This window comes from Grammomys surdaster, unplaced genomic scaffold, assembly GCF_004785775.1.
Source record: "Grammomys surdaster isolate TR1022 unplaced genomic scaffold, NIH_TR_1.0 126187, whole genome shotgun sequence".
NCBI classification, from domain to species: Eukaryota; Metazoa; Chordata; class Mammalia; order Rodentia; family Muridae; genus Grammomys; species Grammomys surdaster.
The window spans coordinates 7,453,606-7,466,375 of NW_021620993.1; the positions used below are offsets into that span (position 1 = coordinate 7,453,606).

Sequence of the window (12,770 nt, forward strand, 5' to 3'; positions counted from 1 at the left end):
CTAGGGTGGCTCAGAGCCGGTTGTGTCTGTGGTTCCTAGGGTGGCTCGTAGCCGGTTGCGTCCTTATTATCTAGTCTCCTGCCCCACACAGTTCAGAGTATACTTTCTTTTGGAAACCTGAGAATGAACTAGAAGTAGGATTTCCAAATAAAATACAGGATGTCCAATTACATTTCAGTTTGACAAAAAATATCAGTTAAACATCAGGGATAAACTTATACTAAAAGATTACTCATCAATGTTAATCTAAAATGCAAAGTTAATTAAGTAACGTTTAATGTTTTTAAAGAGATGACTCTCACTCTCCTATCTAGTCTGGTCTTGGACATTCAAGTGTCTCCCTGCTTCAGCCTCTCCACGGAGTAGGTGTGGTTTGCCTTTCTAAATCTGGAGATTCTGTTTAGGGAGAATTCTCACACCCTCAACAGCAGAGTCAGACAGATACTAAGAGATAAGTGCGGGTGACATTGTGACTCCCTGCACTAACATCAGGCCACCAGGTGGCAGCCAAGGTCTACACAGCTCTGGTTTCAGGGGGCTGGCTCCCAGTGCCTGAGGCAATGAAAACTTAAAGGGACCTTGGCCTGTTTCTTTTTCTTTTTTTTTTTTTTTTTTTTTTTTTTTTTTTAAAGAAAGGCAGACTGCCACATGCAGCGCCTCATTTGGATGTGTCTGGAGTCTTGGAAGCTTGACTACCCTACGTTCTCCTACAATGGACCTTGAGAGCTTGTTTGGAGGTTCTAGCAGGGGAGCGCAGCTACTCGTATACCCTTGACCGAAGACCGGTCCTCCTCTATTCGGGGAAGGTCGTCCTCTTCGACCGAGCGCGCAGCTTCGGGAGGGACGCACATGGAGCGGTGAGGGAGGAAGGGGACACCCGCCTAGCCAGCCAGATCAGCCGAATCAACCCTGGCGATCAATGGGGTGACAGATGTCGCAGCCAGATCGCCCTCACATCCCTGTTTCTTTTTCTTATTCTCTCAGTTTTCCCCAAGCCCACATCCATCTGTTCACCTTCAGCTTCTTCTATCCCATGAAGTTAACCCACTTGTGTCTAGCCACACTCCAGCTAGAAGTTCAGGAATTGTTTCTCACCTCCAAACATTACACAATTTTCAAGACACAACAGCCTCCAATTTAGCTCCTCAGATTTCTACATAAGTAAACACTGCACACATCAGGGTACAAGGCTGATCCAAGCACAGACACATGCCCACAATCCAAGTACTTGAGAGATAAATACTGGAGGGTCAGGAGTTCAAGGCCAGCCTCAATCACATAGCAAGGTGAAGGCAACCAGGTTACAGGAGACCCGGCTTCAAAACAGACAAGCACAGATACAGCCACAGACACAGACAGACAGACAGACAAGCAGGCATGCACACATGCACATCCTGCATGCTCAAGCACACACACACACACACACACACACACACACAAAGAGCTGTGCTGTTTGATACCCTTCAGTGAACACTTAAGATGTAAATCCAAACTGTAAGTGTGAAATGAAGACAGAGTTTGTTTATTTTGGTGTCAGGCTGCCCTCTAATTCAGTATGTAGCTGAGAATGACCCTGCCTCTGCTTCCTGAGGTACTCTGCACCGTGCCGGGCTGCTTAGAGGATCTTCAGAGGCAGCATGAAGAGGCATGTGAAGTACCCTGTTCATCACTTTAAAATGTTAATGACATGCCAGGATAATATTTTGTGGAGTAGATTATATAAAATATATTACTAAAATTAATTTCTACTGCTCCTTTTACATTCTGAACTACGGCAAGAATATTTTAAGTTACCTCTGGAGTTTGCATTAGCATTCTCTTGCTCAGGGCTGGTGTGAGCTCAGTCTTATTATTTTTGAGATGGGGGTCTCCTGTAGCCCAGGCTGGCCTGATCCTCCTGCCTGAACTTCTGGGAACCATGGATGGCTGAGTTCATCTATTAGGTAGGCTCTTGGAGACAAGAATTCATTACACGACAGTCACACCATTCCCAAATCACAGCAAACACCCCTCTTCCTTTGAGACTTTGAGTATACAGGACTGCTAGTATTTAGTCTAACAACAGCCAGATTCTCCAGCCTCACCTCCCCGAGTGTCCTGATTCACTTTTCTCACACGCCCTACCCTTTTCATCCCACTGAATGAAGCCAGCTCCTGGCGTTTCCTCTTCTTCTTAAGACTTATTTATCTTTTGTTTCCCTGCATATGTGTCTGTGCTCTGTGTGTGGATCTGGTGCTTGAAGCAGTCAGAAGAGGGTGTCAGATGCTCTGCAACTGGAGTTATGGCAGGTTGTGAGCCACAATGTAGCTGCTGGGAATTGAACCTGGGTCCTCTGCAAGAAGAACAAGTCCACTTCACTACAGAGCCATCTCTCCAGCCCCATAAGAAAGAAATGTGCTCATCAGAGACAAAGCAAGGAACAAGAAAGATGCTGAGTCCTGGCTCTACGGAGATGTTGATCATACGTCATGTGAACTCCAGTCATTTTTTTATCTGCCTTCTGTAAGGAGGATTCACCTAGCTGAGGATCATAGAACTTCTTAAAGACCTCATACGCTAGGAAGGGTTGCCAGATGTACCAGTAAAAACCACAGGAAACCAGTTATCCTTTTTTTTTTTTTTTGTGACTTTGAACTCCTGATTCTTCTTTCTTTACCTCCCATGTTCGAGGGTCACAGGAATGTGCCACTACAGTTCCCAGTTGACTATACTTTGAAATAACAAAAGATATTTTAAAGAATTAAAAAAATTATACCAGGCAGTGGTGGCACACACCTTTAATCCCAGCACTTGGGAGGCAGAGGCAGGCGGATTTCTGAGTTTGAGGCCAGCCTGGTCTACAGAGTGAGTTCCAGGACAGCCCGGGCTATACAGAGAAACCCTGCCTCAGAAAAAAAAAAAAAAGTTAATTCTATTATGCATGTGCGTTTGTGTGAGGATACATGTATGTGAGTGCAGGTGCCACTGAAAGCCACAAGACGGCATCAGATCCCCAGGAGTAGGAGTTTTGGGCAGTAGTGCGTCCAGGATGCTGGGAGTTGAACTTGGGCCCTCTGCAACAGTGGTAAGTGCTCTTTTTTGTTTGTTTGTTTGTTTGTTTTGTTTTTTGTTTTGTTTTTGGTTTTTCGAGACAGGGTTTCTCTGTGTAGCCCTGGCTGTCCTGGAACTCACTCTGTAGACCAGGCTAGCCTCGAACTCTCGAACTCAGAAATCCGCCTGCCTCTGCCTCCCAAGTGCTGGGATTAAAGGCGTGTGCCACCACCGCCCGGCCGTGGTAAGTGCTCTTAACTACTGATTTATCTCCCAAGCCCCAAATAACAAAAATATTAATGGTGAGCCAGTGAGCGGGATCAGTGGGTAAAGGTACCTGCTACCAAGTTATCTGAGTTTGACCCCTGGAATGCACATGGTGAAAGGAGAGAACAGACTCCCCAAGTTGTCCTTTCACCTCTGTCTATGCACCATGGCACACATGGGATCTCATGCGTGCGCGCTCGTGTGTGTGTGTGTGTGTGTGTGTGTGACCATGGACGCGCGCGCACGTGCACACGCGGGCGCACACACACACACACACACCCTAAAAAAATACTTGTGATTTTAAAAATCATGAATTGCAATATTTGAGACATATATTTATATTGAAATTATTCATTTTTCCAGGTAATTAAAATGTAAGAGGAATTACGGTTCCATCTGTTTCTTTGTCCATGTGCATGGTGGGTCTGTAGACATACAGCTATCTAACTATAAAGTTTGTAAATCTTACACAGTGTTATTCTGTCCCATACCTCAGGACCCTTTGTGGCTCATTGTCCAGCTGTTCAGCACCCTCAGGGCCCTCGATTCCCATAATGCCCAGTGTTTCTCCTGACTTTCCTTATAGTTCCTGGGTCACTGGGAAGCTTCCCTTTGTTGAGCCCCTTACCTCCCCTTGAATCCTATGGTCACAGGCCTATGGCATTACTGGGAGATGAAGGAAGCTTTGGGGCCTAGCAGAAGGATGGTTAATTGCTCTTGAAGGCACACTGGACTTGTGGCCTCTATTTTCTCCGTGACTCTGAGAGGGCATTGTATGACACTGTTCCCTCCATGAGAATACTGTTGGACACAGCTTCTGGGGCGACATGAACATGTGCACTCTCTTCAGATAGGAAATTGATCACAGACCAAAATACAGATACCACCAAAGTTCAACTCACTGAACCACTGAGCTTTATTGAAGTTTCAAGACCATGGGTGAGGGGTTAGTTACAGGAACAAAAGTAACTTAAAGCTACATCATCAAAGCCTACACCCCTGTGCATGACACTCCCAAAACTAGAAACCTGGAACACACGGCACAACCTGGAAGCTGCTCAACAGGATGGGGAGTGACCTTTCTAGGTAATTCAGATAGTCTGGGCCTCAGGCAGCTGGGCTGGCCTCTGATACTCCTAGACAGTTCCAGTGGTCTGAGCATACTTTAGGCAGTTTAGTATGCCTGGGTGTGTCTCTAAGCAATCCTTACTGCTTACATATACTGGGGACCAGGGTGGGTGGGCAGGGGGAGCAGCCTGGCGAATCTGGTCAGTTTCAGGAACTTCCTGAAGCCACTTCCTGAATTGTTTACTTTCTGAGCTTAATGAACTTTCTTTTGTGAAAGTTTCATCTGCCCTAAAAATACTTGCTGTTTCTCCTTTAACATCTTGTGTTTTAACAAGCTTCCCTCCAAGATGGAAAGCTTTAATCTCAGAGGAAGCTGTGTCACAACAGAGGAGGGTAGGCTGAGAGACTTCCTCCATCACATGCACACAATATGATGTGCTGTTTCCACCACAAGCTCAAAGTAGCAATGTCAACAGACAGAGACTGTGAGCCAAAATAAAGTTTTCCTCCTGTTAGGTAATCTAAAGCATTTTGTCAGTGGCAGGAATCGGATAGCACAGGGACACATATGCAAGCATTTCAACAGTGGAATACATCATAGGCATTTAGCCAAGTCACGTGACCATCCAAGGCTTTCCAGTGACAGGAATGGGGCTGGAAATCAAGGCTTTATTAGAGTCCTTTAGTAGGCAGGCATCTTCTAGGGAAGTAGAAAGAGCTCACATTCTACAGCCCTGGGAACTGGACATCCAGTCAGGCCCACTGCCACACTTCTTTGCTCCAGCCCTCAAATCTCCAGCTTAAATGAAGATCTTATTTACCAAATGCTCCACAGTACCTAGTGAGCTTTACGTCCACCAACATTGACTCTTGGGTACTATTATTATCTCTGTGTTATTAACAGGGACAGGAAGACTTAGGGGAAATCTGAATTCAGGTCTGCAAGGTAGTTTAGCAGATAAAGAAGGATAAGCCCGACAACCTAAGTTTGATCTCTCTCAGATTGTTCTCTGAACTCCATGTGTTGTCATGGCATGCTCATGTGCTTCCTCCCATATATATACACACACTCTAAATAATACAAGATGTTTTAAATTCGAACTCAAGGCCTGGCTTGGGCTTACTTCAGCCTGTTATACTTTGTCTCCACATCCTAGATGACCTGGACCAGAGGTTATTCTGCAGTGGCAGGGTCCTTAGCAGAAGGACCAGGGATGAGGAAATAAAGAAGGGTTGGGATCAGGGGTTTTATATAAACTGATAGCCTATGCCAAGCAAGTTTATTAAGAAGTACAACATTGTGTATATGGTTTGCTGGAGAACATGAGGCAGAATCAGTAGGAAGCCATCAAACAGTAGAATAAAGCCAGCAGGAGGTTATCTCAAGGGTGTCACAGACCACACATCTAGCAGTCCTGGGACTGATAGTCACAGGCCTTTTAAAGGGGAAAAGTTGAGTTCCCAGGATCTGAAACCACAGCTCTCAAAAGGCCCTGGTCCCAGGATTGCAAATTATGTTCCTGGCTGTAGACTAGGGACTATTTCCTTCTCCACATATCAGGGCTTTAGGGAAAGCCTGGCTCCTAAGATACCCTAAGTTACCCTAAGGGGTGGAGGTTTGATGTGTGTGCGTGTGTGTCCAGCGTGATATCTGTGGGTGCATATGTGTCTGCACGGATGTGGAGGCCAGTGGTTGATGCTGGATATCTTTCCCCAGTTGCTCTCTACCTTTTTTTTTTGTTTTTTTGTTTTTGTTTTTTTTTGTTTTTGGTTTTTTTCGAGACAGGGTTTCTCTGTGTAGCCCTTGGTGTCCTGGAACTCACTCTGTAGACCAGGCTAGCCTCGAACTCTTGAACTCAGAAATCCACCTGCCTCTGCCTCCCAAGTGCTTGGATTAAAGGCGTGCGCCACCACCGCCTGCCGCTCTCTACCTTTTATTCCCTTAAAAATCTTTATATCTTTATCTGAAGTATGTGTGTGTTTTGTTTGCATGTACTGTAAGTGGATGGCTGATGCTGTCAGTGGCCAGAAGAGGGCGCCGGATCCCTTGGGACTGGAATTACAGATGTTTGAGAGGCACCATGTAGAATAGGAGTGAGCTGGGAATTGAACCTGACTCCTCTGCAAGAGCCGCAAGTGTTCTTAACGACTGAGCCATCTCTCCCCAGCCCCTCTACTTTTGTATTTTGAGACAAGGTCTTTCATTGAACTGGAAGCTCACTCATTCGGCGAGGCTGGCTGACCAGTGAGCTTCAGAGACATACCGGTCTCTGCCTTCTACTCTCACTGCAGTACTGGGTTTTACAGTTGTGTGCTGCCCTGCTTAGCTTTTTACATGAGCTCTGGGGATTCAAACTCAGGTCCTCATGCTTGTGTGGAAGAAGCTTTTACTGACTGAGCCATCTCCCCTGCTCCCATGTTTCAGGAGTTTCTAGGTAGAAAATCAATCTAAAAACATGTCATGTTTGTTTCTTCTGTTCCAAAATTTACATTGAAACCATTTTTTTCTTATGTCATTACATTGGCTGAGTTTCTGCATCACTATAGACTCCCATGATATGTTCTCATCTTATTTTTTCACTACTGTTGTTATTTACTTAATTATAAATGTTTATGTGTATGGGTGTTTTACTGGCATGTATGTCTGTGTACCACTTACATGCCTGGTACCCACTGAGACTAGAAGCAGGCACTGGATATCCTAGGACTGGAGTTGCAGAGAGTAGTGAGCTACCAAGCTACCATGTGGGTGCTGGCAATCAACTGGAGTCCTCAGGAAAAGCAGACTGTGCTTTCTTCTCTTTCTTTTTAACTCACTCTGTAAAGAGGGATGGCCTCAAACTCACAGATAAGCCTGCCTCTGCCTCCTGAGTGCTGGGATTAAAGGCGTGTGCCACCACTTTCCAGCTCAGACAGTGCTCTTAATCACAGAGCTGTCTCTCCAATCCTGTGTTCCTCATTTCAATAGATTGTTTCTGTGTTATTTATTTCTATGTTTTAAAAAATCTCTCTCGACCTTCAGCCCGGAGCTCAGAGGAGGACAGTAGCTCGATCCCCGAGTTCGTAGTCATGGTTTTTCTTACACTTAGAGTATAAGACCTCACGTGGAACCTGCATCAATACGATGAATGGACTGAAGGGTCGGCTGGGCCATGGGTCTTTACAATTCCCGATGGATGAGGCCTGGAGCCTACCCTGCCCAAGCTGCACGACCTGCGGATTGTCTACATAGGCTTCCTGGGCTATTCCACTGGCCTGCTGGACAACATGCTTCAGATGAAACTTGTGGTAAAAGCAGGTTTGCATCGCCAGTTTCTGCATGTTACTTCCATTTTCTTTGTTAGATATTATTTTTTAAAATGTCAAGACTATGTGTATGCTGTGAAGGACCATGACATGTTTGGGTATATAAAATTACATCCAGAAGATTTTCCTGAAAAAGAGAAGAAAACTTATGGTGAAATTCTTAAGACATTCCATCAAGGGCATTGAAGTCTTCAAAAGGCTTGCTGGTGCTCACCACAACCTGAATATTTTCTGAGTTTTATAGGATCTCTTTCTGTGACAGTTGAAGTTTAAGCTAATATGTTAACACCTGTAATTAAAATGTTATTATGAAAAAATCTCTCTTAGCTGGGAGTGGTGGTGTACGCCTTTCTTTGCAGCACTCAGGAGGGAGAGGCAGGCAGATCTCTGAGTTCGAGGCCAGCCTCATCTACAGAGTTGGTTCCAGGACAGCCAGGGCGACACAAAGAAGTCCAGTCTCATAAAACAAAAATAAATAAATAAATCTCTATGTATGTATGTATGTATGTATGTATATAAACATTTTTAAAAATTCATCCCATTTTGTGTTTCACAAATATAGGTTTATGGAGGGATTGAGTGGCATTTGGATTTACACACACACACGCACACGCACAAGCACACGCACACAGCGTCAGTAGCAAAGTGTTTGCCTAAAATTCATGAATCTATATTCAATCCTTAGCATCACCTCTAGCCCCTACTGTCATGCGTGCGGGACGGGTGGGGGCGAGCATTTGTGTGTCTGCATGCATGTGCACAAGTGTGTTAGTTTCTGAAGTCCAGGAATTCAAGTGTAGCTTAGTTGAGTGGTTTTGATTCAAGGCTTCTCAGGTTGCAGGGGTAATGCTAACTATATTCCTCCAAAGATTTCAGATCTACAAATGACCAATGGGCTCTGGTAATACGCTCAGCTTCATAAACCCTCAGGGAATGCAAGAGAGTGAGATACCGCAGTAGGGCAGGTACAGAGGCAGACAGTAACTAGTGCTGGCAAGAAGTCAGAAATCTCTTATCCTGCTGGTGAGACCATAAAACCATAGAGCCATTTTGAAGTTCCTTAAAATGTCAGCAAGTCCACTTGTAGGTGTGTCTTAGAGTTTTACTGCTGTGAACAGACACCATGACCAAGGCAACTCTTATAAGGACAACATTTAATTGGAAGTAGCTTACAGGTTCAGAGGTTCAGCCCATTATCATCAAAGCAGGAGCAAGGCAGTGTCCAGACAGGCATGGTGCAGGAGGAGCTGAGAGTTCTACATCTTCTTCTGAAGGCAGCTAGCAGAATACTGGCTTCCAGGCAGCTAGGACAAGGGTGTTATAGCCCACACCCACAGTGACACACCTACTCCAACAAGGCCACACCTTCTAACCATGCCACTCTCTGGGCCTGGCATATACAAACCATCAAAAGGTGTATATCCAAGAGAAAGAAAGAAATTATATAAAATCTTGCATATGAGCATTCATGGTATGAATACTCATAATAACCCCAAAGTGGAAACAACTCATATGTCTATCAGCTGATAAACTAAATGTGGTAAATTCAAAAAATGGGATATTATCTAGTTATTAAAAGGCATGAAATGGGCTGGGAAGGATGGTTTAGTAGTTAAGAGCACTGGCTACTTTCTAGAGGCCCTGGGCTTGACTCTCAGCACCTACATGTCAGCTCACAAGCATCTGTAACTCCAATTTCAGGGGAGCTGCTCCCCTATTATGGACTCTGTGGAAGCCATGTACGTGTGCCGCACAAACACACATGCATGCAAAACATCCATACATAAATATAAATAAAACTTAAAATTTAAAGGTGCGAAGTACTTCTGCATGCTACAACATGGACAAACTTCAAAAACAAACACGTGAAAGAAGCCTGTTATAAAATACCACACCACATGCTACAGTACACAGCCATTCTCCACACTGACTAACTCAGCCTGCACCTCTCCTGGTGGTCTTGGAAGATTAGAATGGAGGACCTAGAGAGCCAGCTTCCTGGTTCAGCACTCTTGTTGCTGGAACACCTGAGCTCAGTTCCCAGCAGGTCAGCTTGTAACAACTGCCCTTAAGTTCAGCTCCGTGGGATCCAGTACTCTCTTCTTAATTCCAAGGGCAACTACGCTCTTATGCGCAACCCTACCCCCATAAACATAATTAAAAAGAAAAACAAAAGTGATTATGAAAAGGCTCAGATTGCTGGAACATTCCAACTGCCTAGGGATTTTTGTACGCACAGTGCAGCACAATGCATGACTCATGTTTTGCGGTGACAGCGGTACAAACAGCCACTGCACCATAAGTTATGAAAGTATAACACATGCAATTATGCATAGTAAATAGCACCAGATAGTCAATGACACATGGCTGCGTCACTGGCTTATACATGCATTGTACTACTTTATAGTTACTCCAGAGTATAGTCCTTCTACTTACAAAAAAGATTACTATAAAAGCAGTGTGCCTTGTTATAGAAATAGCAGCCTCGTGTTCAAGTGCTCTCCATGCACCCAGAAGTCACACCAAGTGGCTGACTCAACTCTCTTGGTTTGTGTAAGCACACTTTATAATGTTTGCAAAATGACAAAGCCATCTAACCAGGAATTTACCAGAGCATACCCTAGTTGTTAATACAGCGTGACTGTACGTGAGTGCACATAATAGACAACTCTGTGGAAACGTGAAGTCAATTCACAGTCACTGTGTGCTAGAAGAAGGCTGAACAACTATTAGGAGTACGGGAATTTTCTTGGAGAATTTGAAAACATTCTGAAATTAGTGGTGACAGTCACACAGCTATGCACATTATAACTCTTATTTTATTTATTCTTTATTTTGCTTTGTTTTCTGAGACAGAGTCTCACTGTATAATCCAGGCTGACTTTCAAACTTATAATCCTCCTGTCTCAGCCTCTAGAGTGCCAGGATTATCAATCTGTGCCACCACACCTTAGCTAGTCATTGTATACTTTAAGTAGATGGACTGGATGGTATTTGAATTCATGTGCACATGTGGAGAGAGAGAGAGAGAGAGAGAGAGAGAGAGAGAGAGAGAGAGAGAGAGAGAGAGAGAGGGAGGGAGGGAGGGAGGGAGGGAGGGAGAGAGAGAGAGAGAGAGAGAGGCAGAGAGACAGAAAGACAGAGACAGGACAGAGAGAGAGGGAGAGAGAGAGAGACAGAGACAGAGAGAGAGACAGAGAGACAGAGACAGAGAGAACTATATTTCTGTGAAAGCTGAACTCCTTCAAAGTGGGTTTTCTCACAGACCGACGACGCCAAGACCCTCTGGCTCATCTCCCAACACAAGAGCCTTTTCACAGAGCCGCCTCAGTGACCAGCGACAGGCTCTGCTTCCTTCCCAGAGGGAGCAATTCCAGAGAAAGAGTAAAGAGGAAGGCAGCACTTTTGGGAGCTGGAAGTCATGTCACTTCAGCAATGGTTAACTTGTTGGAGCAAGTCACTAAATACAGCTTTCACTCTAGCAAGGGGTTTCCGCTCCTCCGTTGAAGGGAGCAGCATCAAAGAATATATGTGCATATTTTAGAACCATCATAGCTTCTAATGTTGCACAGTGAGGTCAGATGGCTTCTCTAATCTCTTACTTCCCCTCAATTCTGATTTATTTCTGAGACAGTGCAGGTAGAACTTGAATTTGCTACATAGCTGAGGAGAGTGAGGTCCTGGTCCTCCTGCCCCTTCCTCCAAAGAGCCGGGACTACAGGCATGTGTGACCTTGGCGTTCTGTCTTCTAATAATAAGCTGTGGCATCAGATCTAAGGTGTTTCTTCCCATTTGCTCGGCTATCTTGTTGGGTCTCATTTATTTCCTCACATTTGGAGCTGGGCACAGTTGTGATCAGAAGTGCAAGGAACTGAATCCCACCTGGAGATGTTGCAGGTGTGTTGTGTACCCAGCATTCCCTTCTCTGTAGCCTGAGGTCTCCTGGGGAAGATTGTCCTTTAGGTCTCTGGCCCTCTCACTGGTCCTTTCTGGTCACTGTGAGAGAGCAGTTGACTGACAGCCCAAAGCTGGAGCACCTTCAGGACCTGCAGCAGAGACCACTGTCTTTTTGGGGAGCCTCCAGCTATTGACAGAAGAACTGGGCCACTGGGGCTGGGCTGGCTGGGTCCAACTGGGGCCCCGCCACAGGAAATCTTGCTATAGGAGCCAGTGTCTCTTGGCTGGTTTAGACCTGCTCCTCTTGGTGGAGTCCTCTTTATCTCCCTTTCCATAGATGTCAGAGCTGAAACACGGCCTGGAGGATTTCCCTGCCCAGTTCTTCAGCCTCCCCTTTCATCCTTTTCCAAGTATTTCCTCAAATAAATCTCTTCTGCTTCTAACTTGGTCTTGGCAGCAGCTTCCTGGAGAAGCCAACTAACACTGGGCTCCAGCCCCTCTTCCACTTCCAGCCTCCATTCTCCCAGGGCTGTGCTCCCTTCCTGTCTGCTCTGTCCCACCCCACCCCCGTCCCCAGCTCTCAGAAGCATGCTCTCTCCGGGGTCTCATCCTGTGCCTGGCACACAGTAAATGCAATGACTTTTTGTTTTTGAGTGAGTTACATGCTCTGAAGCTGGGTACAGCCTGTCCCATTCTCAAAGCACAGAGCACATGGCGCCTTCTGGGTAAAGCTGGGAGCGCCAGCTCTGAAGGCCGGAGGGAGACACCATTCAGGCTAAATTACAGGAAGATTCTGAGGTGGGGGAGACTGGGGTTGGAGGGGACAGTGGATCATCTCTAGGTCCCTCTATGTGCCCAGTGTGGTGTGGACCTCGGTCTCAGCATCAGGAGGCCAAAGCAGATAGGTTTCTGCAAGTTGCAAGCCTGCCTGGGCTATGGCAGTGACTTCAAGGTCAGCCTGAGGTACAACTCTAACCCCTCTCTCAAACAAAACAAAAGCCCCAAAGACACAAGTAACAGTGAATAGCAGAGAAGATATATATAACCAAGACATTGGGAAGAACAGGCAAGGGCTTCAGCCATTCATGAATTCACCTTTGAGTGCTGACATGACCTTTAGGTTTACACTGAGGAAGAGTCGCGCGAGGGATCTGCATGCCCGAGAAGTCTCGCTCAAGGTATGGGAAGTAGATCGCCATCC

The 12,770-nt window shown here is 45.6% G+C and overlaps 1 non-coding gene and 1 pseudogene across 1 annotated transcript; one reads left to right on the forward strand and one right to left on the reverse strand.

Annotated features, from left to right (window-relative positions):
• Positions 1 to 2,401: 2,401 nt before the first annotated feature.
• Positions 2,402 to 2,529, reverse strand: LOC114613104. The gene has a single exon (XR_003710123.1). It is a non-coding gene; the product is annotated as a U8 small nucleolar RNA (small nucleolar RNA).
• Positions 2,530 to 7,490: 4,961 nt separating this feature from the next.
• On the forward strand, positions 7,491 to 7,858 carry LOC114613083 (annotated as a pseudogene).
• The last annotated feature ends 4,912 nt before the right edge of the window (positions 7,859 to 12,770 follow it).